Genomic DNA, 13,420 nt, shown 5'->3' on the forward strand with positions numbered 1-13,420 from the left:
AGTTACCCAGTGTCTCAGCCAATTTCTAATTTAAGTTAATACATCCTGTTTACCTAAACATTCACATCAACAGCATCATCTGCTACTTTGGCTAACCGAATTCAGACAATCATCAGGGGATGGTTGGTAGCTACGTCTGAGTCAGGAGGTCACTTATTGATAAAGTGATCTGTCCGCATGTGGATGAATTAATCAAATCATCATCAATCAGCCTCTTTCTAATCTTCTATCTCCCTATCTACCAGTTCCATGTCGAATCATCTGCCTATAAATTTTCCCAAGACTTTTTCATTTTTAAAAAGATAAAATAAATCCTCACTAGACTCTTGTGCTATGACTCTTCTCTTTTTCAGCCAATGTTTTAGAAAATCCATTTACCCTGATTGTCTCCCTTTCTCCTACAAAATCGCTGCAATCTGGCTGCTGACCCCACTGCTTATCTGAAACTGTTCCCCCCCCCCAATGTTTTTCTCTCAGCTCACAATTCAAATGACCACTTCATAATCTTTATTCTTTCTGACTCTTTGCAAAATTTGATGCCATTGACCTTCCTTTTTTTCCCCGGATGATACTCTTTCATTGAGATTTTTTATAACATAGATCTTTTTTAAAAATTGTTTTTAAATTTTAAATATTTTATTTTTCCAAATACATGCATAGTTTTCAGCATTCACCTATGAAAAAATTTTTATTCCAATTTTTTCTTCCTCTTTCTCCCATTTCTCCCCTCCCCAAGACAGCAAGCAATCTAATAGAGGTTTAATATGTTCTTCTAGCCATATTTGTCATGCTGTGCACAAAAAAAAAAAAAAAAACCCCAGATCAAAAGGGGAAGGAACACGAGGAAGGAAAAAAACCCAAGCAAACAAACAATAACAACAAAAAGGTGAAAATACTATGCTTTGATCCATATTCAGTCTCCATAATTCTCTCTTCCTAGATGTGGATGGCACTTTCCATCACAAGTCTGTTGGATTTGCCTTGAATCAACTAATTGTTGAAAACAGCCAAATCCATCACAATTGATCATCCCACATAATCTTGTTGTTACTGGGTACAATGTTCTCCTGGTTCTGCTCACTTCATTTAGCATCAGTTCATGTCTTTCCAGGCTTTTCTGAAATCATCCTGCTCATCATTTCCTATAGAATAATAATGTTCCATTACATACACTTATCAATAACTTTTACAGGCATTCCCCAATTGATGGGCATTTACTCGATTTTTAGTTTCTTGTCACTACAAAAAGGGCTCCTACAAAAATTTTTGCTCATGTGGGTTCTTTCCCCTCTTTTATGATCTCTTTGGGATAAAGACCCAGTAGAGACACTGTTGGATCAAAAGGTAGGCATAGTTTTATAGTCCATTGACATAGTTCCAAATTGCTCTCCAGAAAGTTTAGATCATTTCACAACTCCACCAATAATGCATTAGTGTCCTAGTTTTCTCACATCCCTACCAACATTTGTCATTATCTTTTCCTGTGTAATATTGATCTTATTTATTCCTCACCCTACATGTCTAACCATGTCAATTTTCTTTGTATAATCTCATCCATGTCATGCTCAATCATTGTGAATATGTCCCAAAGCTCTATCTTGGCCATTCTTCCCTTTTCACTATGTACTCTCTCTCTCTCAGATTGATCTACTTAGTTCCTATGAATTCAATGATCATTTTTAGCCAGTGAATTCCTAGGTTGGTATCTTCTATGAGTTCCAGTTCTGCATTATAAAGTATCTATTGGATATTTTGCACTGATGTCTCAGATATCTTAAACTGAAAATGTCCAAAATAAAATGAATTATCTTCCCTTTACCCCTACAAATTTCCCCCTCTTAAGAATTATGAATTTCCCTGTTACTTTTGACTAGATTACTATCTTTTCAGTCACACAGGCTTGAAATTTCATTGCCATTCTCCATTCTTAATTTTTGTTTGCTTTGCATATACAACCAATTGCCAACTCGTGTCCTTTGTATCTCTTATGTCACTTAAGATGTTCTCTTCCTTCTCTTCAATCACACACCCACCACCTGGTTCAAGTTCTCACCACCTTTTCCCCGTGCTATTGCAACAGTCTTCTAATTATTCTTCTTTCCCCCAGTCTCTCCCTTTCCCAATACATTTTCTATAAAGTTTCCTAAGTGATTATTTTAAGACAGAGCTAAATCTCAGCCCCCTACGCAATGACTCTAGAATCAAATATAAAACATTTCTGCTTTGCTCCTGATAAAGCTCTTTAGCACTTTTCTTCTTTCCTCCTTTTCAGTTTTCTTACACTTTACTTTTCACCACTCATGTCCCCATATTGACCTACCTGATGTTCTTTCTTTTTTCTCCATGTCTTTGCACTGGCAGTTCTCCATGTCTGGAATGACTTCCCTCCTCACCTCGGCCTAATCTCTAATTTCTTTCAAGAGTCAACTCAACTGCAACCTTTTACCTTTTACATCTAGCATGATGACTTTGCTTTACACACTATAGGCATTTAATAAGTGCTTTCTGATTGATTGATTATTTTGCACCATATAAATGCCACATCTAGTTAGATTTATATTCCAGATACATTATTAGCTCCTGAAAGACTCCTAAGTGTTCTGATTTCTTCCCAACTCACACATAAAGTCCTGTAGCAAAGGTCCTAGGTGAGGGAAAAGCTTTGTGATGAATGGTGAATGACAACAAAAAATCTTTGGGAACCCACTGGCAGACACTAAAAAGTCTTAATTTCATAAGTTTGAACTTGATGATTAGAAGCTCAATGTGTTTCCAAGAGAATGTATGCTCCTTAAGGGCAGGAGCTATTTCATTTATATCTGTGTATCTGTAGTACCCTGAGTATAATAAGTGTATTGTCTACTCAGAGGTGACTTCCAAGCCCCACTCATGCTGATTGATTCAAGTCTCCAGAGCATAACTACTATGTTTTCTCAGGGATTAAGCTACCCTTGAAGGCAGATGTGGGGGAAGGATAGTAGTATGTTCTCCAATGCTACATGACTTAAAAGCTCCCAATGATGTGCAATCCATCAAAACTCTGGGTTGATTATCAGCTAGTCAGATAGTTTTTTAGAAAAAGGAATTTATGAAAGTGATATAGTAAAGAATAGTTGGTTCAAAATATACACCTCCTCCCCAAAAGACTGTGATACATTGTTCAGCAACTACATACAGGATCTAGGGGAAAGTAGATTCAAGCTTAGAGAACATCTATGATAAAGTGGTAAATAATCATCTCTGGAGGTTCCTTGGCTGGAGTCTGCCAGATGTCCCCCTTAGTTGGTTTGGCTTTTCTGATGGGGTCTTTGTAACTCCTTGAATCTGAGTCTAATTTCTCCTTGGCTCCAGATGTAGATGCTGCTATCGGTTGATATTGAGAGGATGCCAATGGGAAGAGGGAAGTCCTGATGATATCTGATGTTCGTGAGAGCCTCTTTGCTTAAGCAGGTAAAGCAGAAGACATGGAGATGAAGAAGACTAAGCTCAGGAATTTTGCTTTCCCTTTTTCCACCAAATTTTCAGGAGTTTAGGTGGAATATTTTCTCCTTGACTCTTGCTTGAATCTTTCCAGTTCTGAACTAGTTCCTGGTTAGATGCCAGACACACAGAAAGGTTCTAAGGTATGCTAATCAATCAGGACACTGAGCAGGGGCAACATTCACTTTATTCAAGGACTTTTTGCCTTAATCTATGTTTAGGCTTTTCCCCCATCTCTGATTTGAATGATTCAATCAAGATGTGTTCTTACCTGGTAAATGTATTTGGGATAAATGGGGTGGGATGATCTCAATCCTATTCTTATACTTCCTCTGTGACCTTGAGAATCTCCTTGCATTAGACTTATCATTTGTTAAATGAGGGAACTGGAACAGATCACCGATAAGGTCCTTTCTAGCTCTGAATCTATTAGTCCCTGTGATAAGGATGGAGTGTTGCTCCTCATTGAAATGTTGGAAAAAAAAAAAACCACCCTGACATTGTGCCACCAAAGCTGCCAATCTACAGAGGGTATTTAGTTACAAGGATGAGGTCTGCAAACCCAGAGTGACCCAACAAGGCGACACTATATTGGATACCCCTTTGGCTTTTTGTCCCCCTCTTTCCAGAACTTCAGCTGTAGTCCTGGTTCCAATCCAATATGATTCCTGTAATGTGACCCTGTTTCTGATACGAGTGGCCTGTTCTGTTATTTTTGGAGGGTGGAAAGTTAACTGGTAGCCAAATGCTATTAAAAGCAACACCCTTCCAATTCCCTGGTTCCTAGTACAAGCAGGAATTGGACCAGGAGGCATTTATTATGACTAAAGAGACAAGATAAGGAGGCCTTGACAGTTCTGTTCTGACTGTCCACTTTTCTCTGGCACTGGAGTCTGTTCAGTGGAAAAAACCTCTTATTTGTTAGTCTGGTCTTGAAGAGCTTAACTCTCCAGGGCTGTCCATTTGCCCTGCAACCATGTATTTCTCTTACATTTATGACATTTGGACTTGGGAATTATGATTCAGGAAAACGTGGTTCTAGTTGGTGGAGGAGGGGCGTTGTGTGTTGGTTACAGTGAAGGGAACAATTCTTGCTATTCTAACTCTGGGTCACAGCACCCGAGTGATTGTTGGAACTCAGTGTGTCCCCACACAGTACATATAATTCACCTGGAATCTGCCATGTCCAAAATTACTTTGGGAGTGGGGGAGAAAAAAGAAAGAATGGGGGATGGGGAGAAAGAGAGAGTCAGGAGGGAAAGAAAGAGAAGGAAGAGAAAGAGAAAAAAAGAGAGACATAGACAGAAATAGAGTCAGAGATACAGAGACAGATACACATGCAGAGACAGAGAGACACAGAGAAAGAAGAAGAGAAGAAAGGAGAGGAAAAAGAGAGGAGAAAGAGAAAAAGAGGAAGAGGAGAAGGAAGGAGAGGGAAGGAGAGAGAGAAGATAGAGACAGAGTGAGAGATAGAATCAGACAGACACAGAGGGACAGAGACAGAGAAACAGAGAGAGAGAGAAGAGAAGAGAGGAGGAGGAAGTAGAGGAAGAGGAGGAGGAAAAAAGAGGAAGGGGGAGAGGGAAGGAGAGAGATTGTGTGTGTAGCCCTAAGCAGAAAAAGACCCATTGCTTTTCTAGGCAACAAGGTGAAACCCCAAGACCCATGTGTGAACACATTCAACTTGCCATTAGTTAGTGGGACTAATTATATATGCACATTTGTCTGTACTCCTCCAGCTCCTAGCAACGGCAGTCACAACCCTATTTAAAATAATAGAGTGAGATTGGTAACATTACTGATTTAACAGGAAATTGGAAGAGTTCCATTCACAGAGCTTAGGTAATTGACACCAACAGCATTTTCCCTGTAATGTAGGTACGGTGATTGATTTCATTCCCCACCTAGACCTCCGAGAAGCCATGAAGTACATCCAGCCATCAGATTACCGCGCAGTGGAATTAAATGAAGATGCTGCTGCTCTCTCTCCCCCAGCTTGTGAAGGAGAGTTTCTAAGTGGCTCAGAGCTGGCAAACAAGTTTGAAATTACAATAGTAATGTGACATAAAAGATGCCCAACACCAGAGCGTTAGTCTTGAAACGTACCTCTGTCATAAACTCACAGGAAGATGTTCCTGCTGATAAATAAGGACACAATTATCAGTTGTTTATGACTCTCTGATTCTTATTAGAAACTGTTAAGTGATGATAGATCCTCCTGATTGCTTAAAAAAAATAATACTTACTTTTGCTCACTTTTGGTACCATGATCAACCACGATCCACTTCCCAATTACAAGCAGATCATCATCATCATCATCATCACATTTAGAAATAGGTCTACAAAAGCACTCTCTGTACATGATCTTCACTAGAATCTTTTAATAGCCCAGGAAGCAGAAAGCTCTAGGTATTGTTATCCCCATCTTAAAGAGGTAGAAAATAAAACTCTGAGATGTCGGAATCCAGGGTCAAATGACTATCAAGCACTGGATATTCAAGTCTTCTCAACTCAGAGGTCAGCATGGCATCTGCCCGTTAGACACTTAATTATATGCTTTTTATTGTGTGTCTGAATGGGTTTGTTAATATTATAAGTGCCTGCCCAACTTTATTAGAACTACTCTCTACACAAATCATTCCCTGATGCCCTGCAGCTGCTGGAGTTTTCCCCACAAAAATTCTTCTGTTTGTATTTTGTATATATTTTACACATGTTTATCCCTGTTCATATTATTTCCTACCTTTGAATGAAAGTTCTCTGAGGACAGATCTATTTCATTTTCACTTCTTTAATGCTAGGTATATAATAAATACTTTTTTGGTAGGCTCTTATACTGATAAGTGCTTGAGGCTATATATATATAAACATACATGTATACACACAGCACATATACCATACATGCATGCTTATATATGTACACATTTGTGCACATGTATACGTACATGCATTGCATGCACCTCTGTGTGTGTGTGTGTGTGTGTGTGTGTGTGTGTGTGAGAGAGAGAGAGAGAGAGAGAGAGAGAGAGAGAGGGACCTAGGTACCATATGGGTCTGGAGTCAGGAAGATTCATTGTTCTGAGTCCTAATCTATCCTCTTCTTCCCTACCCCCAAGACTATCTGTGTGGGCTTGGGCAAGTCACTTAACCCTGTTTATTTCAATTCCTTTCTGGAGAAGGAAATGGCGTTTTCCAGTATTTTTGCCCCCAAAAAACCCAAATGGAGTCATAGAAAGTCAGACATGACTGAAATAACTAAACAACATATATATATATATATGTGTATATATATACATATATATGTATATATATACACATATATATATATATATATATATATATATTTGCACATACATATTATATTTAATGTGTTTGGCAGCATTTGTAGAAAATCGGAATCAAAGTGAGCACTCACCAATTGGGAAATGAATTATGGGATATGAATGGAAGGCAATTTATTTGCACTCTGTGAAATGATAGCTATGAAACTTTCTCAGAACCATGGGAAGACAAGATGAATTGATTCAGAGAAAAGTCAGTCAAACCAGGAGAAGAAGACACGCAATAATCACAGTAATATAAATGTACCTGTGTGACCCTGGACAAGTCATTTAACCCCAGCCTCAAACAAACAAACAAACAAACAAACAAAAACAGTAATATAAATGAAAGCCGTGTTAAAAGGCCATTGATATCAGCTTCATTTTAGCTTAGTTTAAAAAAGAGATGATGGAGCTCCATTCCCTTCTTTCAGTAAAGGATTATGGGGAAAGAAAGTAACATTTCAGCCAGACATGGTCATTTTGTTTTCCTATTCTGCATAAATGTTTTACTTTGTTCTAAAGGAGAGTTTAATGGGGTGAGGCGGTGCATTAGAAAATTAGAGTGATTTTAAAAAAAAATAAAAAAAGCCAAGGCATTAGTAAGACATTGTAACATATTAGCTTCAGCTAAATGGTAAGCTGTTGCCAGTGGCAGTTTTGCTCTTTAAGAAATTAATCTCCTCCATGCAGCAGAACACATAGAAAAAAATGCTAAAAGGGTTCCTGGACATTCTGGATGTAACCCACGGGACAGTGCTCCAAGTCCTGGGCTTATACAGATAAGGTTCAATTTTGGAGACAACTTTTGAATATCATATTTCTTTTGTTCATTTTCTCCCCACTAAGAGTTCTCTTTGGGAAATCTTTAATATAGTTCAAATATAGTTCTTTTTCTAGACCTTCACAGATAAAGGTTCCTGGTTCCTAATTCTGGTCCCTGTATATGCATTCAAGATATTAATGTAGTGCAGGAAAATCTTTATCCCAAGCAAAATGCCGAAACCCCACTTAAAAATCACCATAATTCTACTGCCTTTTCCCCACCCCAGATCCTTATTTAAACTTTCAGACTTTAGAATTACCCAGAACTTTGAATTTCATTTTGTTTAAAGTTTTGAGTTTTATGGGTTTTTTGGGGTTTTTTGCTTAAATGTTCTGGTGGATGATTATAAAGTTTTTATTTCAGAAACCATTTTTCATTTTTCTTGGGGTATTTATCATCTCCATCAACACAAATTTCAATCTCTTTTTAATTTAGTAGAGTGTATTTAAGAATTGTTGTGGCTGAGAAATTTATGATCTGCTCATCTAGATATAAATATCTCCAGTCCCAGCCAGGCTGGTCCTGAGAACATGCAGAATTTATTACTGGGCCTGACCTCAAGTCTTCCCTGTTTGGAAGCACCAGAAACAAGGTCATTCTTTGCTGACATACCTTTTACGTACCCAGAGTCATAGCATAAGAACACATCTCCTTAGGTTGGACTATAGTAGAGATTCAACATTTTATATATATATATATATATATATATATATATATATATATATATATATATATATATATATATATATATATAAATTAAAACCATTTTTACTAAAGTTATTTCTTCTTAGAAGGCACTCTAAAGCTACCCCATGACAGAGTCTCTTCTTCAGTGTCCCTTACATTGGTGGCTATATGGTATTATATGCTACTACTATCATGGCGCAACAACCTTTCTTCTTCAAGAATCTCATTACTTTACAAGTAATGATTAAGGCTCTGGAATTGTTCTTAGATCTATGTATGTTATTGGTAGGTACAGCTAGAAGGGAACTTACTGTAGTACAATAATCTCTTAGGGTTTTCAAACATTTACATGAATATTCTGGGTTTTCTGCCAAAATAATCTTCCTAAAGCACAAATTTTATCCTATTATGCTTCTGCTTAAATTTCTTCAGTGGTCCCCCATTGTCTTCAAAGAAAACAGATAAACTCTTCAGAAGGGTATTTGAAGTCTTCTTTATAATGGAAGAAATAATTGTCTGTGGATCGAGGGCATCAAAATAAACTATAAATAATAGAAATGAGAATACTACTAAAATTAATTTATTCAGTGCCATACAAATCAAAAATCAAAGAATTGCTTAGAAAAAAATAATAAATTCATCTGGAGGAAGAAAATATAAAAAATTTCAGAGGAAATGATGAAAAAGGAAAGACGAAAGGAAGAGGCTAGTAGTGGCTAGCAGTAACAGACTTCAACTTGTCCTACAAAGCACAAATCATCAAAATGATTTGGCACTGGTTAAGAAGACTGCTGGGGAAACTGGAAAGTAATCTGGCAGAAATTAGGTATAAGCCATCATTTTACACTGGATGCCAAGAAAATGATACCATAAACAAATTAGAAGATTAAGGAAGAAAATGCTTTCCATATCCATGGTTAGGAGAAGAATTTGTGATCAAAGGACATAGAGTATCACAGAAGATACAATGGACAGTTTTGATCACACACAACATTTTTTTTTTTTTTTACATAAACAAAACCAATTTATCTAAAATTAGAAAAGATGTAGCTAACAGAAAGGGAGGTTATCTTTGCATTAAATTTATCTAATATGGGCTTCATTTCCAAGATGGATTTGATTCAAATCTCTACAAATAAGAACAATTTCTCAATTGATAAATGGTGAAAGAATATAACTGGTCATTTTTCAGAACAATAAATTCAAGTTTTCAACAGCCATATAAAAAAAGTGTTCCAGATTTCTGGAGAAGGAAATGGCAACTACTCCAATATTTTTGCCAAGAAAACCCCAAATGAGGTCACAGAGAGTCAGCTGTGACTGAAATAACTAAACAGCATATATCTATGCATATACAAATATACATATATATATATATAATATACACACATATATTATGTTAATGTGTCTGCCAATATTAATTTATCAGCATTTGTAGGAAATTGGAACCAAAGTAGAGATATACAATTTAAGTTATTCTGAGACTCTACCTCACATTTATTAGATTAGTAAAGTTGATCAAAGAAATGAAAATGGCAAATGTATAAGGAAATACATAGAGAATAGATACAATAATCTACTATTGTTGGATCTCTGAATCGATCCAGACATTCTGGAAAGTAATTTGAAAATATGTTACCCAAATTTTTACCTAGTGATACCACCATTAGATCAATACCCCAAAGAGACAAAAAGAACCTTTGTTGTTACAATTATTAATAGCAGCAAATTTATAACAGTTAAATATTTTGTGGTGGCAAAAGATTGAAAACTAAAAGGGTATCTATCAGTCGGGAAATGGCAAAAGAAAATTATGGTCTATGATTATAATAGAATAACACTGAGATGTAGGAACTGATGAAATGAAGAGTTTCAGACAAACTTGGGAAGACATGTATGAATAGATACAGAATGAAGTGAACATAACCTGGAGAATATTTTTCTCCATCATAACACCATAAAAACAAAACCTTTAAAAGCTTAAAGACTCTGATCAATGCAATGATCAACAACAATTCCAGAAGACTCACGATGAAATAGACTACCCACTTGCTAAGAGAGAAGTGATAGATTCAGGTGTAGACTGAGACATATTTTTTGGATGTAACCAGTGGGAGAAGGTATTTTGCTTGACTATGTATATTCATTACAAGGGATTTGCTTTTTTTTTTTTTTCCCCCATTTCCATTGTAGCAAGTTTTGGAACTGAGAGAAAATTGGATTTATAATTGAAAAAAAGTATAATTTTTAAAAAGTGTCTCTAAGAAAACTGGTATTACATAATAAAAAAATTCATTTTGAACATAATCCCCCCCCTTTTCTATATATGTGGAAATCCTACTTTATTTGGTCTTATTTTAAATTTGAAAAGAGAAGAAAGGAAAGAAATTTCAAATTTAACTCCTACTTTTTCCCAGAAATGTCATCTTAATTCCTTTTATGCCCTCTACACTCAAAACAAACTTAACATTCTTCCTTTTAATCCTATACCTTTGTAAATACTCCCTATATTTGGAAAACTCTTCCTTTTTACCTCTGCTTCTTAACATTCATGGTTTCCTTAAAGGCTCAGCTCAGGTGCTACCTTACAGAGGAAGCCTTTTTTGAATTATAAACATGAAAAACCATGTAAATGACAAAAATGATAAAAACAACATGGTCATATCAAGGGATGCTCCCAATGTTTTTTGGCAAAATCTAACACTCATTTCTGTCAAACAAAACAAAACACATGGACATATACATCTTTCAAAACATTGAAATAAATGTCTTTCTTTTGTATGGTTAGTATTTATTTAAAACCTAGAGCCAGACTTCTATGTTATGGTGAGAAGCTTCCTAATATTTTCAGAAGTAAAGCAAAGACATGTGATAGCATCATCATTATCTAACAGTGTTAGAAATGCTAGCTCTAACAATAAGAAGAGAAGAAAGAATTGAAAGAATAAACTTAGACAAAGGGGAAACAAAACTTTGTATTTTATCAAATACCAGATGGTTTTCTATAGAGACCCCAAATGATTCCAATAAAAATGACTTGAAGCAATGAATAATTTCAGCAAAGACTCAGATATAAAATAAGTTAATATATAGCAGCAAGCTTTCTCTGTATCGACAAGACTCAAGAGGAAGAAAGAGAGAAAAAAATCCATTCAAAATATTTGGGAATTAGTTCTTCCTTAAAGTGAGCTGACTGAACTCAGTCTCTTGGAAGTCCCTTCTAGCCCCAACATTGGAGGATTTGGTGAAATGCACTTGAGCTGGCTCCTCTGCATGAGCTAAGGAGGTGAGATGTGAGGACTAGGGGGTGCTTTGTGATTCAAAAAAAGCTCCTTTTTTAGAGCTATGCAAAGGATTTAGACAGTGGGAAACTGTAGGGGATCTCCTAGCCACCATCAAAATACTCTCATAAGCTTGCCTGCTTTCTATTGTGGTTCACTTCACACTCTTCCTGACCATGTATAGAAGGAGCTGGGGAAAGTACCTGGGTGAATGCATTTGTGCCTGTTTTGTTGTTTGCACGGAGAGTACCAGATGTGCTCAAATTGCATAATGGAGAGTCTCGATCACTTCTGAAAATATTTTTAAGGTCAAGTTCAACTGCAAAATGATCCCTTAAACTTTAAAAATTTAAGAACACGTGCATGCCATGAGGTCTCAGAGAAGAAAACTGTGATCAGAGCTTATGTTTTAATTCTGATTTCTATTAACGATTCACTGGTTATTTCCTGAAAAATAAATTGTACTAATTTTCTGATCCACATAATATGAGTAGAGCATTACCTTAGAAGGGGCAGAAATCTAGTCCAACTGAATCATTTTACTCATTAACTTAGGAACAGGTCAAATGACTTGTCCAAGCTCACACAGGATCTGAACCTAAGATCACTGACTCTTTCCATTGTACTATGATGCTTTCCAGGATGGAGAGTCTCTCTCTTCCTTTAAATTAATAATTCAAACAGACCAGTGAGTATGGTTAACCCATCTGTGTGATGGGTTTGAAGGATTATATTCGAGTCCCATGACTACTAAACATAAGGTTCCTTTGACTTTGGCAGGATCAGTGGAACAAGGAAGGGCTCAGAAGATTTTTGTCAAGGTTGTTGCTGTCACTGATCATGTGGTTCATGATTCATCACTGAGCTCTTTGGTTATTCTGTACTTAATATCTTCAAGCAGATTATAGTTCAGTCCAATGAGTAAGATGCGGGAATACACACAGAACAGGCAGACAATGCATGAGGGGAAAAGTTACTCAGGTAACAGAGCTGAACTGCTCTGCCAGAGACAGCTGCCACCCTCATTTCTTCCTCTTCCTCCTTCTAAATGCACAGCTTGCCCCTCTTCCTGCTCCTTCCGAAGGGAAACAGCAACAGAAAACTGGGCTCTTCTTGCCTTCATCTGCTGTCTAGGGATGTCTCCTTCCTCTCTAATGCTTTCTCTCCTTAAGAACTCAGCTCCAATGCCTTCTCCTCCATGGAGTCTTTTCTAATGTCCCAAGCTTCTAAAGTCTCTGCTCCACCCTACCTTATATTTATCTGGCACATATTTGACAGCTATGTATACATAAAAGGAGAAGCATCTTCTTGTCACGAATAGGGTGGTGGACTCGGGAAAGCTCTCATTTCCTCATCTGTAAAATGGTGAAAATAGTATCCCCTCAGATTGCTGTAGGGGTCAGATGAAGTAATAGTTGTATGCTGTATCAATGTTATTATTGCCGTTTTGGAGGAAACAGGAGGGCAATACGTTTTTGTAGACGATCTACTGTGTGTCAGGTGGTTTACAGAGACCTCATTTGATCCCTGGGACCGTGCTCGGAGGGCATTATGCACAGAATAACTAAAGAGCTGGGCCGAGTGGAATCTGTCAAAGGTTAAGACGCCCAGCTTCGGTTCATTATTGTGCATTTCCCTCTTTAGAAAGTAAGCTCCTTGAGGACGGAGACTTTCATTTCTGTTTTTGTTTCCTATTGTATTGAAAAGTGCACAGCAAATGCACGTGGGTGGATGGATGATGGATTGATTGTTTACCACCCAGCAGCCTTAGAGTAGTAATTGTCTTCCTTAAGCTCTTCTAGGCCCAAGGATCAACAATCCTGCCT

The sequence above is a fragment of the Sminthopsis crassicaudata genome, chromosome 3, assembly GCF_048593235.1.
Source record: "Sminthopsis crassicaudata isolate SCR6 chromosome 3, ASM4859323v1, whole genome shotgun sequence".
NCBI lineage: Eukaryota > Metazoa > Chordata > Mammalia > Dasyuromorphia > Dasyuridae > Sminthopsis > Sminthopsis crassicaudata.